Below are 13,620 nucleotides of genomic sequence, written 5' to 3'. Positions count from 1 at the left end.
GTAGCCAGTTCCAGGAACTTGGCAAACTCAGAGCCTCAGGGCTCTGGTTCCTGAAACCTGCCCCTCCTTACTGATCCACAATGAGGGCAGAACTAGGAATGAAGGTCTACTGGCTTATGAGCCTCTCTACCCCGTCGACCAGTAGATGATTACATTCCTAGAATGAATATGTTCCCCTCCCTAATTGAATACCTTGGGTTGGGTCCCTCTGAAATTTTCCACTGTTTTTGTGTTATGTTTCCTTGGTAACTCTCTCCCTGCCCCCAGTTTGTGATTTTCCCCTTTAAATACCCCTCACTTCTTGTGTTCAGGGTAGAACTCCTCTGGCCAGCATGGTCACAAGATCGACCCAGGTACCGGCCTATCCCAAATAAACCTCAAGTGATTGCAGCAAGTTCGGTCTCTCGTGAGTTATTGGGTGGTTGCATCATCCCGAGACTTGAGTAAGGATCTTCCCAGTTCTGGGGGTCTTTCAGCTACAAACCCTTTAGCTCCTTGGATCCTTTCTCTAGCTCCTTCATTGGGGACCCTGTGCTCAGTCCAATGGATGGCTGTGAGCCTCTACTTCTGTATTAGTCAGGTACTGTCAGAGACTCTCAGGAGACGCTATAACAGGCTCCTGTCAGCCATCACTTGCCAGCATCCACAATAGTGTCTGGCTTTGATGATTGCATATGGGAAGGATTCACAGGTGGAATAATCTCTGGATTGTCCTTCCTTCAGTCTCTGCTCCATAGTTTGTCTCTGCAATTCCTTCAACGGGACTTTTGTTCCCCCATTAAGAAGGAATGAAATATCCACACTTTGGTCTTCCTTCTTCTTGAGTTTCTTGTGGTTTGTGGATTGTACTTTGTGTATTCCAATCTTCTGGGCTAATATCCACTTATCAGAGAGTGTATACCATGTGTGTTCTTTTGTGATCAACCTCACTCAGGATGATATTCTGCAGATCCATCCATTTGCCTAATAATTTCATTAACTCATTGTTTTTAATAGCTGAGTAGCACTCCATTGTATAGATGTACCACATTTTCTGTATCCATTCCTCTGCTGAAGAACATCTGGGTTTTTTTCCAGTTTCTGACTATTATAAATAAAGCTGCTATGAACTGCCACACACACTTTGTATGACAGCAATTTATGAGGTAAAAAGCTTCAAGGAAGCCAGTTTCCTGCATCCCCTAACTCAGAGGTAGCCCAGATATGTCCTTGCGATATTCTCCTGTGCTAGATGCCCACTAAGATATGATTCACAATAATAGCTAAACAAAATTAAACTTTGCTGTCTGATTTCCACCAACACTCCAACATCCTAGCCAAACCCTGGCTTGGAATTTCCCAGGCAATGTTACACATTCAGACTAATTGCATCTGGCATTGTTAGGGAGATAATGAGGTGAATAGGGCATTGAAGCTTACTGAATAGAAGTTGATCATCCCAGGGCAAAGTCAACTTTTCAGTCATATACAGCAGTTGAATCACTCCCAGGAATTAGAAGAATGGGATCCCTGGGACTAACCTCTGCTAGCCTAGAAGATTAACATAGTGGGCATTTACTAAGGATGGTTGGGACCTTGAGCCAAGTGTATATGTATGAGAGACAGTGTACTCTAGGGCATTCGAGATTCGAGCCTCTATCCTCCTGGCTGGCTTGCCAGGAGTTCCCCTGGGACTTCAGTGGGGCCGCTCTAGCCTGAGCATGCTTGGAGCCCAGGGTGCTGCACAGGTCCAGAGGAGATGGCTGCTGTTTTAGACTCAGTGTGTTTCAGATGGCTTCAGATGTACCTTGACTGCTGAACTGCCAGATTTTTCTTTTCTCTTTTGTAATGACTGTAAAAGTCTGATGCTATTTTGAGAAATACATTCAGATACTGAACTTCCTTGTGTCATGTCTGCCATTTTTTAATTCGCTGATGTCTTGCTGACCTGACCAGGACCCTGTTTCTCACACAGGGCCAAGGCTGGCTGGCCTGCAGCAATGAACATAGTGGAGCATTTGTCCTTATTACATGTTGGAGCATCTTCTGGGTATATGCCCAGGAGTGGTATATCTGGGTCCTCTGGTAGTACTATGTTCAATTTTGGAAGGAACCACCAAACTCTGCCCCTTCTCTGCAAGTAGAGAGCTTATCTCCATAAAATGATACTTTTTATTCATTTTAATTCATATTTGAAATTTTCTAGTTTTATAGTTATATCATTTTAATCATCTCCCTCTAGCCACCCCAATGTTCTCCCTGCTGTCTCTCAAATTACTGGCATCTTTTCCTTTAATTCATATCTGTCCATAGAAAGACTGATTGTGCTCTTAGGAATCATTAGCTGCCCATAGCTATTCACTTAGGGATTGAGTTCCCTGAGATTTCATACATGTACATTGCTATGTCACCTGATATCATTTTTGGCTCTTCTTTAAGAAACCATATTGTTGAAATGTACAGTATCACTTTCCTGTCATGCATAGAGATTACAATCTTACCACACTCTTCCTTGTACTCTGCTTATTAGAATATTCTTTTCTTCTCTTCAAAAAGATTCCTGTTCCTTGCACTGTAAGCAGAGAGGTTGTACTATAGGTGGATGAATTGTGGTGCTTCACCCTTCCACAAGTTCCTCCCTCTATTTAGAACAGGTATGGAGTTCTGTAATTGTATTTCTCTCCTGATAAAAGAATTATACATATCTGGGGATAACACAATAAGTACTAGATATGCAGTTCGAGATTATAGTAGTTTCTGTCACTACCAGATTCCCCTCTAAGTTCCATAATCTCATCAGAAACTCATAGTTGACTGTGTTTAAGGAACTAGGCATAAATTTGTTTTACTGAATGGATCTTAAGAGCATTTAGTAACTATTGTTTATTTTCATGATGTAATTGGAACTACTGTACCCGTAAGGATAACTTACCTTGCTGGTTATTATGAGTGATTGGTGTCACAGATGGATACAACTATTAATTGTTTACACCCTTGGCAAGTTGGATTGTACTATTCCATGTTATGGAAGCTAGGCTCCAGGGAGTATTCTTCTATATAGGTCAAACCCAGTTTTATCCATCCAAGCTCTGTGGCAGAATCTTGTGATGTATTATTTTTCTTACAGCAAAAAAAGAATTCTACTGTATTTTCATTATCAATCCATCAGTTGTAGGTCATTTAGGTCATTTCCATTTCTTAGCTATTATGAACAGAGGTTCAATGGACATGGCCAAACAGTTAACTGTGGTCATAGGCCAAAGAGTGGAATGACAGGGTCATATTATTTATTTTTTTACTTACTTATTTATGTATTTACTTACTTGCTTATTTGCTTTTCTATTCACATATTAAAACACCACAATGATGTTATTATTGTTGGTTTTAGGGTTTTTTTGGGGGGGAGGAAACTGGGAAAGAAGAAATCATATGACATGTAATAAAGTAAATATCTAATAAGAAAAACTTAAAAAAAACACCACAATGATTTCAAAGTAGCTGCTCTAGTTTATGATTTCACCAAAAATTAATGAGGGTTAGTTATGATTTCCCTATATCCTCTCAAGTTTGTTGTTTTTGTATTCTTGATTATTCCTACTGGGGTAAGTTGAAATCTGAAAGTTACAAGTTTTTTGTATGAATGTATGTATGTATATATGTATATATGTATATATGTATGAGTCTAATTTGGTGGCTTGACCAATTTAGATGTTTCTAATCAGATTCAAGATATTAATGTTTTTGCTCCTCAATAAAACCTTTCAAAAAACATGCTCATAAAAAATTAACTTTTATCTGCCTGAATTAATTGTTGTCTCTAAGGCTTACTGCCTTCATCTTCTAACATAGGTATAATCCTGGAAGATTCTATAATCTTTACAATCTTATCTATGCCTGGAATGTTTTCTGCCTCTGAGACTTACTGCTGAATAATCTCATCATTTCTAGTTCTTTCAAACTAACACTAGGTAGTTAGTTTAACTCAACTCTCTGGCTCAAAACTCCTCTCCTTGATGACTGATTCAAATTGGCTTCCCTCACTTCTGACTGAATTGCTTCCATTGACCTCAAACTTACGTTAGAAATATGTTGTAATCTTCTGCAGCCTTCTTATCATCTAACTTGTTTTGTCTTTACCTGTGGCTAGCTTGTACTTTATTCAACCTGTCTCTGTAAAATAACTTCCAGTAAAAATACCCCTCACTCCCTGCCCTTCCTTAATCTGTGTGTGTGTGTGTGTGTGTGTGTGTTTGTGTGTGTGTGTGCTCTCTCTTAAGTCAGCTCTCTTTCTACTCTGTTCTTATAAGAGTAGGGGATATCCTATTCTGTCAAATCTTTGTCTGATTCTTCACTCTGCCACTCAATTTGACATCCTTTTAAAACATAGGTACTTCCTTTTACAAACTAACTTTACTTTCATTGTTTGGGATTAAAGGTGTGTATAGAGGCATGTCTGTATTCTTTCCAATGTAGCCATGTTACTGGATTCAAATCCCTCTACACTGATACGCATTTTCAAAGTTATATTTCCATTATGATGATGAATACAGTAACAGACAGTAAATATTATTCATTACAAAGGTGGTGGCAAATGAGACTTATTCTTAGTTTTTAGTATTTCAATTCAATTGTTGCCTTGGCATCTATGGTTATCCTGGGAAGATTTTGCCCTGGGCAATTTTATCTTCTTGAATTTTCAAAGACTTTTATGTTTCTTTTATGGCTCACCATAGATCATCAGAGTATCAGTAGTTATTCACAATGATAACAAAGGGAATACTCCTCATTCCCTGTGTCAAGTCGAAAAGTTCTAACCAAGTAGAGAATATGTTAGGAATGGGATCTGGCTCAACTAGGGGATTTTCTTAAACAGTTTTACCTTTCACACTGAAATACTTCTTTGACTGCGATATCTAATAAAAAAACTTAAAAAAATACACCACAATGATTTCAAAGTAGCTGCTCTAGTTTATGATTTCACCAAAAATTAATGAGGGTTAGTTATGATTTCCCTATATCCTCTCGAGTTTGTTGTTTTTGTATTCTTGATTATTCCTACTGGGGTAAGTTGAAATCTGAAAGTTACATATTTTCATACCATTCTATAATTTAAAACTTAATAATGTGCATTGTCTTTTATCTATCTTTGGATACTGAATGTTTCTTCTTACCACTCCTGTTCCTCTCATCTTGCAAAGATAACTTCTAATCTATTATGTTAACTAGAAGCAGTCCATAATCTTTATACTTAGTATTTTACAAATTAGAAGGATGGGGAAAAAAGAAAATTATGAGAATTTAAAATGAATTATTTGCATTTCAATTCAATGGGATTCTCATGCTCATTTGAAACTTCAGCACAGTTTTTACTCTCTTTGCTTCTATTGGCCTTCTGGTATTATGAGCACATAAAATAATTGCCCATTAAGATCTTCATATAGCATTCATATCTTCTCTCACCCACATATTTACTCCTCTAATTCTTCGAACAAACCAGTTTCATAGGTCTGAGACTAACATGCTCCTATAAATCATAGCTGTTAACCTGGACAAGATACTTACTGTCTGTGCTAGTAAGTTTTTATCCATCATGACTCTGATACTTATGAGAATAGATACAGGAGAGAGAAGTTTTTTCTTTTATTTTTGATTACAATGTCATAGACTTCATTATATTAAGCTTTATCCATTTATACCTAGATAATATAGTGGCTGATTTTAAAGGAAAGAAATACTGGTTCTAGTGAAATACTGTTTATCGCTGGGTCACACTTCATATAATTTATGACATCTTCCAAATGATAACAGAATGTTTGAATCAAGAGTTGATCATTTGACCTTGTTTCAGACTTATTACATTCAAAATAAAGGTTATATATAGCAAATACTCTTGTGTGCTTACTAATTTGAAGACATATTGCTTGACTAGGCTAAAAGGCTTATGTGGATGCAATTTTAATCCTATTATTTAAGAATATCAACTAAATTTTATCATAATCATGGGTAATAGCAGAAAATATCCTTCATGGAAATTGAAGTTTTTGTAGTGCATATATATGGATAAAAGCTATTTTAAAAATATTTGGAAGAGAAGCGAAATCTCATTGTTTTTATTGATTATAATAACCAGAGAAAATATTATGAAAATATTAACATAATTATCAGATTAGTTCTGAAGTAATGTGATATAACAATGAAAAATTATTTTTGAATCCAAGGAAAGAACTACATTATAAAGAAGACAAGAAATCATATACAGGAGTTATTAAACACTATTATAAAAGAAAATAGCTCATCAAAAGTTTCAATGATCCAATAAAAGAATTAAGTTCTTCTCTAGGGTCCATTAATTATCTAGAGAGAGGTTTAAGTAATATATAACTAAATATAAATATAAAACCTAAATGATTATATAATTTATAAGCATGTTAAAATAGAATGCAGTTAAAAAGTAAAGTTTAAAGGAAGAATGTAAAAAATGACTGTGGTGCAGTCTAATGTATTTTTCTATAAAAGTCATGTCATATAATACTTGAAACTAAGGAGAAGGTTTTCCTTTTAATTTTTTACAAATGTATTATTTTTTTGATCTTATAAAATGACTGCATTGAGTGTGTTCACAAAAAAAATTTTAGAGAGATCTTATACTAACAACTTAACTACTTACCTGAAAGAGAGAAACTTGAAGCAATCCCACTAAAATCAGGGACAAGACAAGGCTGCCCACTCTCTCTCCTTATTTATTCAGTTTAGTACTTAAACTTCTAATTAGAGCAACAAGACGTCAAAAGGAGATGGACAGGAAGAAGCCAACATATCATTATTTACAGATGATATGATAACATATATTACCATATATGTATATATATGGTAATATGTATATATATATATATATATATATATATATGCATAGTGGTTGGATATAAAATTAACTCAAAGAAATTAGTAGCCTTCCTTTATACAAATGATAAAAGAACAGAGGTAGAAATTAGGAAAACAACACGCATCACAGTAGCCACAAATAATATAAAATATTAAGGTGTAACTCTACCCAAGCAAGCAGAATACCTATTTGTCAAGAACTTTTCAACTCCCTAAAGAATGAAATTGAAGAAGACCACACAATATAGAAATATCTTCCATGCCCATGTATAGGCAGGATTAACATAGTGAGAATGGGTATCTTATGAAAAGCAATCTACTGATTCAATGAAATGCCCATCAAAATTCCAACACAAATTTGGAAATGTTTTCATTTCCAAAACATGAAAGAACAATTCTTGATTTCATATGGAAAAACAAAAATCCTTGATAGCCAAAACCATCCTGAACACTTAAAGAAACTCTGGAGAAATCACCTTCCTAGACTTCAAGCAATACTATAGAGAAATAGTGATGAAAACTACATGGTGTTTGTACAGAAATAGATAAGTCAAGATTCCTTGATCAAGGGAATCAAATCAAAGACTCAGAAATAAGCCTATATACCTATTGAGAAGGCTAGGCAGATTTCATGACAGGCTTCAAAATGGCAGTTCAGGAAACTAGGCCTAAATCTAGGCAAGTCAGTTAATAGAAAAATGAAACCTAGGCTTCAGACAGCTAGTCAGAAACTGCCCTGCTATCAGAGGCTGCCCTATGACCTGGCCTAATGCAAGGACAATGGGTCACCAACATTTTCCAGACTTTCCCAGCTACTTCTTCTGCAACAATTCCCAGACCTCTCCAACAAGTTTCCAGTCCTCATACCCCAGTGGATGGAATGTCCTTAGAAATGGACTCAACAGATTAACAAAGAGGTCGCCTACCTCAGCGTTGCCTAATGTGCTTTAAATCATGCCTGTATGCTCTCTTGCATTTCTCTCTGTCTTGGTAATAGGGAGATAACAACATGCTGGACTTCTGCAGAATAAAATATTCTTTGCTTACTATTTGAGTCCACAGTTTCATTCATTATGAACCCTTACACTATGGACACTTGACTTTTGACAAAGAAGCTGAAACTATACAATGGAAAAAGGAACGCATTTTCAATAAATGGTGCCAGTCTGTTTGATTATCTGCATGTAGAAGAATGCAAATTGATCCATATTGCTCACCCTGAACAAAGTTCCAGTCTAAATGAATCAAGGACCGCCACATAAAACTAGATACACCAAATGTAGTAGGAAAGAAAGTGGGAAATACTCTTGAATGCAGTGGAAAGGAAACAATTCCCTGAAAAGAACAATGATGTCTCAGGCCCTAAGATCAACAACTGATAAATGGGACCTCATGAAATTGAAATGCTTCTGTAAGGAAAAGGACACTGTTAACAGAACAAAAAGGCAGCCTACAGATTGGAAAAAATCTTTATTCACTCTACATCCAGAGACTAATAACCAAAATATATAGAGAACTTAAGAGGTTAGACATCAACAAACTAAATAATCTAATTAAAAATGTGGGACAGAAAATAAACAGAATTCTCAGTAGAGGATTGCTCAATGCCAGAGAAGCATTTAAAGAAATGTTAAACATCCTTTGTCATCAGGGAAATGCAAATTAAAACAACTCTGAGATTCCATATTACACAAATCAGATTGGCTAACATCAAAAATTCAAGGAGCAAGGATGTGGTGAAAGATTACTCCTCCATTGCTGGTGGGATTGCAAACTTGTACAACCACTCTAGAAATCAATTTGTAGCTTCCTCAGATAACTGGAGATAGTTCTACCTGAAGATCCAGCTATGCTGCTCCTGAGCATATACTCAAATGATGCTCCACTCCAACACAAGGACACAAGCCCCACTGTGTTCATAGCAGATTTATTCTTTTTTTTTTTTTTTGGATTTTTGAGAAAGGGTTTCTCTGAGTAGCCCTGGCTGTCCTGGAACTCACTTTGTAGACCAGGCTGGCCTTGAACTCAGAAATCCACCTGCCTCTGTCTCCCAAGTGCTGGAATTAACGGTGTGTGCCACCAACTCCCAGCAACAGATTTATTCTTAATAGCCAGAAATCGGAAACAACCCAGATGTCCTCAACTGAAGAATGGATACAGAAAATATGGTTCATTTACACTATGGTATACTACTCAGCCATTAAAAACAATGACTTCATTAAATTTGCAGGCAAATGGATGGAACTAGAAAATATCCTGAGTGAGGTAACCCAGTCACAAAGGATCACACATGGTATGTACTCACTGATAAGTAGATATTTGCCAAGAAAAAAGAAAGCTGGGAATACCCATGATACAACTCACAAACCCTATGAAACCTAAGAAGAAGTAAAACGAAAGTGTGAATGCTTAAGTCCTGCTCAGAAGGGGGAAGAAAATAATCTTAGGAGGTAGAGGGGGGAGAGATCTGGGAGAATTAGAAGAGGGGTAGAAAAAATGGGGGCATGATCAGGTGTAGGAGGAGATGGAGGCTAAGTATAGAGGGTCAGGAAATTGAATGGAGTTGTGTAGCAGTAGGGGATGGCTAACTGTGGGTAGCACTTCTCAGATGCCAGGGACCCAAGAAGTTCCCAGGACCCAGTAGGGATGACATTATCTGAAATACTTAACAAAGGGAAGAGAGAACTCATAGAGACCACATCCAGTGGATAGGCACAACACTCAGTTGAGAGATGGGGCCACCCATCAAAAATATCAGTCCAGAATTGCTCCTGTCAAAAGGAAATGCAAGGACAAAGAATGGAGCATAGATTGAAGGAAAGGCCATCTAGACACTGTCCAACCTGGTATCTATCCCACCTGCAGACACCAAACCCAGACACTATTGTTGATGCCAAGAAGCACTTGCTGATAGGAAGGAGCCTGGTATAGCTGTGTCCTGAGAGGCTCTGCTAGAACCTGACCAATACAGATGATGATGGATGCAGCCAAACATCAGACTAAGTGTAGGGGCCCCAATGGTGGAGTTAGGGGAAGGACTGAAGGAAATGAAGTTATTAGCAATCCCACAGGAAGAACAACAATATCAATCAACCAGAGCTCCCAGGGACTTAACCACCAACCCAAGACTACACATTGAGGGACCCAGGGTTCCAGCTGCATATGAAGACATCTACAGAGGACATCTACACATTTACACAGTGGAGTACTACACAGAGATTAAAAACAATGAATTTATGAAATTCTTAGGCAAATGGATGGATATCATCCTGAGTGAAGTAACCCAATAACAAAAGAACACACACTGTATGCACTCTCTGATAAGTGGATATTAGCCCAGAAGATCGGAATACACAAAGTACAATCCACAAACCACAAGAAACTCAAGAAGAAGGAAGACCAAAATGTGGATACTTCATTCCTTCTTAAAAAGGGGGACAAAATACTCATGGAAGGAGTTGTAAAGACTAACTATGGAGCAGAGACAAAAGGAAGGATAATTCAGAGACTGCTCCACCTTGGAATCCTTCCCATATTTAGTCATCAAATCTAGACACTATTGTGGATGCCAACAAGTGCTGGATGATGGGAGCCTGAGATAGCTGTCTCCTGAGAGTCTCTGACAGTACCTGACTAATACAGAAGTAGAGACTCACAGCCATCCATTGGACTGAGCACAGGGTCCCCAATGAAGGAACTAGAGAAAGGACCCAAGGAGCTGAACGGTTTGCAGCCCCTTAGGATGAACAACAATATGAACTAACTAGTACCCTCAGAGTTCCCAGGGATAAAACTCCAACCAAAAGTACACACGGGGGGACTCATGGCTCCAGCAGCATGTGTATAGCAGAGGATAGCCAAGTCAGTCATCAGTGGAAGGAGAGGACCTTTGTACTGTGAAAGTTCTATGCCCCAGTGTAGGGGAATGCCAGGGCCAGTAAGCAGGACTGGGTGGAATGATGAGCAGAGTGAGGGGGAGGGAACAGGGGATTATTTTATTTTTTTCTTTTTGGGGGGAGAAGAGAACCTGGGAAAGGAGATATTGTAAATAAAGAAAACATCTAAAAAAATTTTAAAAAACCACACAATTAAACATGCAAGAATATGAAGAATTGTGTAGACAATTCTATGATGAGAGTAGAGTTGATCCTACATGAGGATGCAAGAAATAGGACTTGAAATACATTTAAAATCACAGCAGTTGAAGAAATTTGCAAAAGTAGGTTTTCTTCTATAATCTATGACTTCTTGAACTCTCAGGCCTAGTATGGAGATGTTTTAAGTCTAATAAGATACCATGTGGTTACTGCCATAATTTTACTGCTAAGGATGCACACTTAAGGGCATCTTGCCATCCTTGCAATTGTGTTTGATTGTAGGCTCTTTACCTGGTTGGAACAATTGAATACTTTCATCCCTTGGCAGATTCCATATAATCTTATAATGTATTAGATGTTTTGCTCAGAGATGATACATAAGCTTCAAGTAAACACACTGCTAGGAAGCCATGGACAAGCTGAAAATGCTCATCGGCAGTATTTTACACAGTATGCATTCTGAATTGCTAATTTTTAATTATGTTGATTGATTATTAAATTAAGAAAGCTTATTTTTGTAGTGTTAATATTCATAAAGATTAAAATTATACATAGATGAAAGTCACATGCATGCAGAATTCTTTTATAAATTAAAAGCAACAATGAAATCCCTGTAACTGACACACATTTCTATCTTCTTCAGAATTTTAGAAGAGGATATGGAAGCAGGCAAATATTGTATAGTTCGTGAGTTCATCGTTTCTGGATTCTTTAAGAAGCCAGAACTCTAACTGTGCATCCTTTTGCAGGTGGGTTGATGTCTTTAACCATCTACTAGGGGGTGTGCCTGGCTAGAAGAACTGGTGTACTTTGGGTTCTATATCCCCAATGTTAGTACTCTCAGCTAAAGTCACTCTCATAGACTCCTATGTGCCCTAACCATCACAGATCTCTAGCACTCCCTAGAGATGCCCCTGACCATCCTACCCACACAGGGTCTCATTTCCATTCATTCTAGTGGGGCTCTGACCCTCTTTCCTACATGATCCACAACTGATCATGAATCCCATCTTTTCTCTTGCCATTCCCTTTATGGCTAATATACACTTAAAACTGAGTAAATACCTTGCATATCCTTTAGGGTCTGGGTTACCTCACTCAGGATATTTTCAAGTTCCATCAATTTGCCTTCAAAATTCATTATGTTCTTATTTTTAAAGTTGAATTTTATTCCATTGTGTAGATGTTCCAAATTTTCTTTATTCATTTTTCAGCTGAGTGCTAAGTCATTTCTAGTTTGTGTCTATTATAAATAAAGTTTTACAGTTAAGCAAGTGTCCTTGCCATGTCTGTTTTTGTATGTGAGAGAGAGAGAGACAGAAAGGGGAGAGAAAGAGAGAGAGAGGGAGGGAGAGAGAGAGAACAAGCTTCTACAGATACAAGAAAATATAAATAATATAAATAATGCCTTTTATCTTATCAGGCCATCATACATTAGAGCTGGAGTTAAAAAAAACAACAGAAGTACCAGAAAAACTACAAATTCATGGAAACTGAAAAACTCTCTATTCAATGATCTCTGGGTTGGGGAAGAAATAAATAAGGAAATTAAAGACTCTCTAAACTTCAATGAAAGCAAAGAGAAACATACCCAAATTTATGAAACACAATGAAAGTAATGCTAAGAGATAAGTTCATAGTACTCAGTGCTAGTTATGTGTAGAAATTAGAAATTTCTGATACCAGAATTTAAAAAAAATACATGAAAACTCTAGTAAAAAGAAGCAAGATGAGAAAGAGGAGGAAGAGAAAGAGGAGGAGGAGGAAGAAGAGAAGCAAAGACACCAAAGAGGAGTAGACAGCAGGAAATAATCTCAATTCTTAAGCTATCAAAGAGAAAACTAGAGTGTCTTTTATTGTAACCAATTTAATTTGGTTTAATAAGTTGTTTTTTTTAATTTTTCTATAATTATTAAAGATAGTAAGTACTCAAATTAATAGACAGCATATAAGATACAATCAAAACTTTATGCCATTCAACACAACACAACACAATACTCTCATGTTCTAAAGAAACTCAAAAGATGTTTGATGATAATTTTCATAAAAAAGAAATTATAGGAAACAGGAATATATTCAGAGAGTAGTTGTACTAATGTGCTTTCTTAGTGAGAATGCCAAGTTACATGAGATACAGAAAATTTTGAAATTTTCAGAAAAAGTTTCATATATTATATAAATTATAGTAAAACATTGAATGATAGTTCATGGAAGGTGAAGTAGCTATCTTCAAGTGTCCTATAAATCCTATTAATAACAAGGCTGTCCACTCTCTGTATCTCCTCAATATAGTAGTTGAAGTCCTATCTACAGTAATATGACAACTAAATGACAACAAGAGGATAAAAATTGGAAAGGAAGAAGTAAAAGTATCTATTCACAGATGATATGATAGTATACATAAGTGACCTCAAATATTCTATCAGAGAATTCCTACAGCTGATAAACAACTTCAGCAAAGTTGCTGGATATGACATTAACTCAAAGAAATAGGTAGCCCTCATTTATTCAAACAAATAATGGTCTGAGAAAGAAATTAGAGAAACACCAACCAGAAATTATATAAAAAATCTTGGTGTACCTGTAACCAACCAAGCAAGTAACTTATTGAAGCAGAAAAAGAAAGTCACACAAAGACATACACAAAGAAAGCCTTTTACAT

The sequence above is a fragment of the Mastomys coucha genome, unplaced genomic scaffold, assembly GCF_008632895.1.
Source record: "Mastomys coucha isolate ucsf_1 unplaced genomic scaffold, UCSF_Mcou_1 pScaffold23, whole genome shotgun sequence".
NCBI lineage: Eukaryota > Metazoa > Chordata > Mammalia > Rodentia > Muridae > Mastomys > Mastomys coucha.
This window is presented reverse-complemented; position numbering follows the sequence as displayed.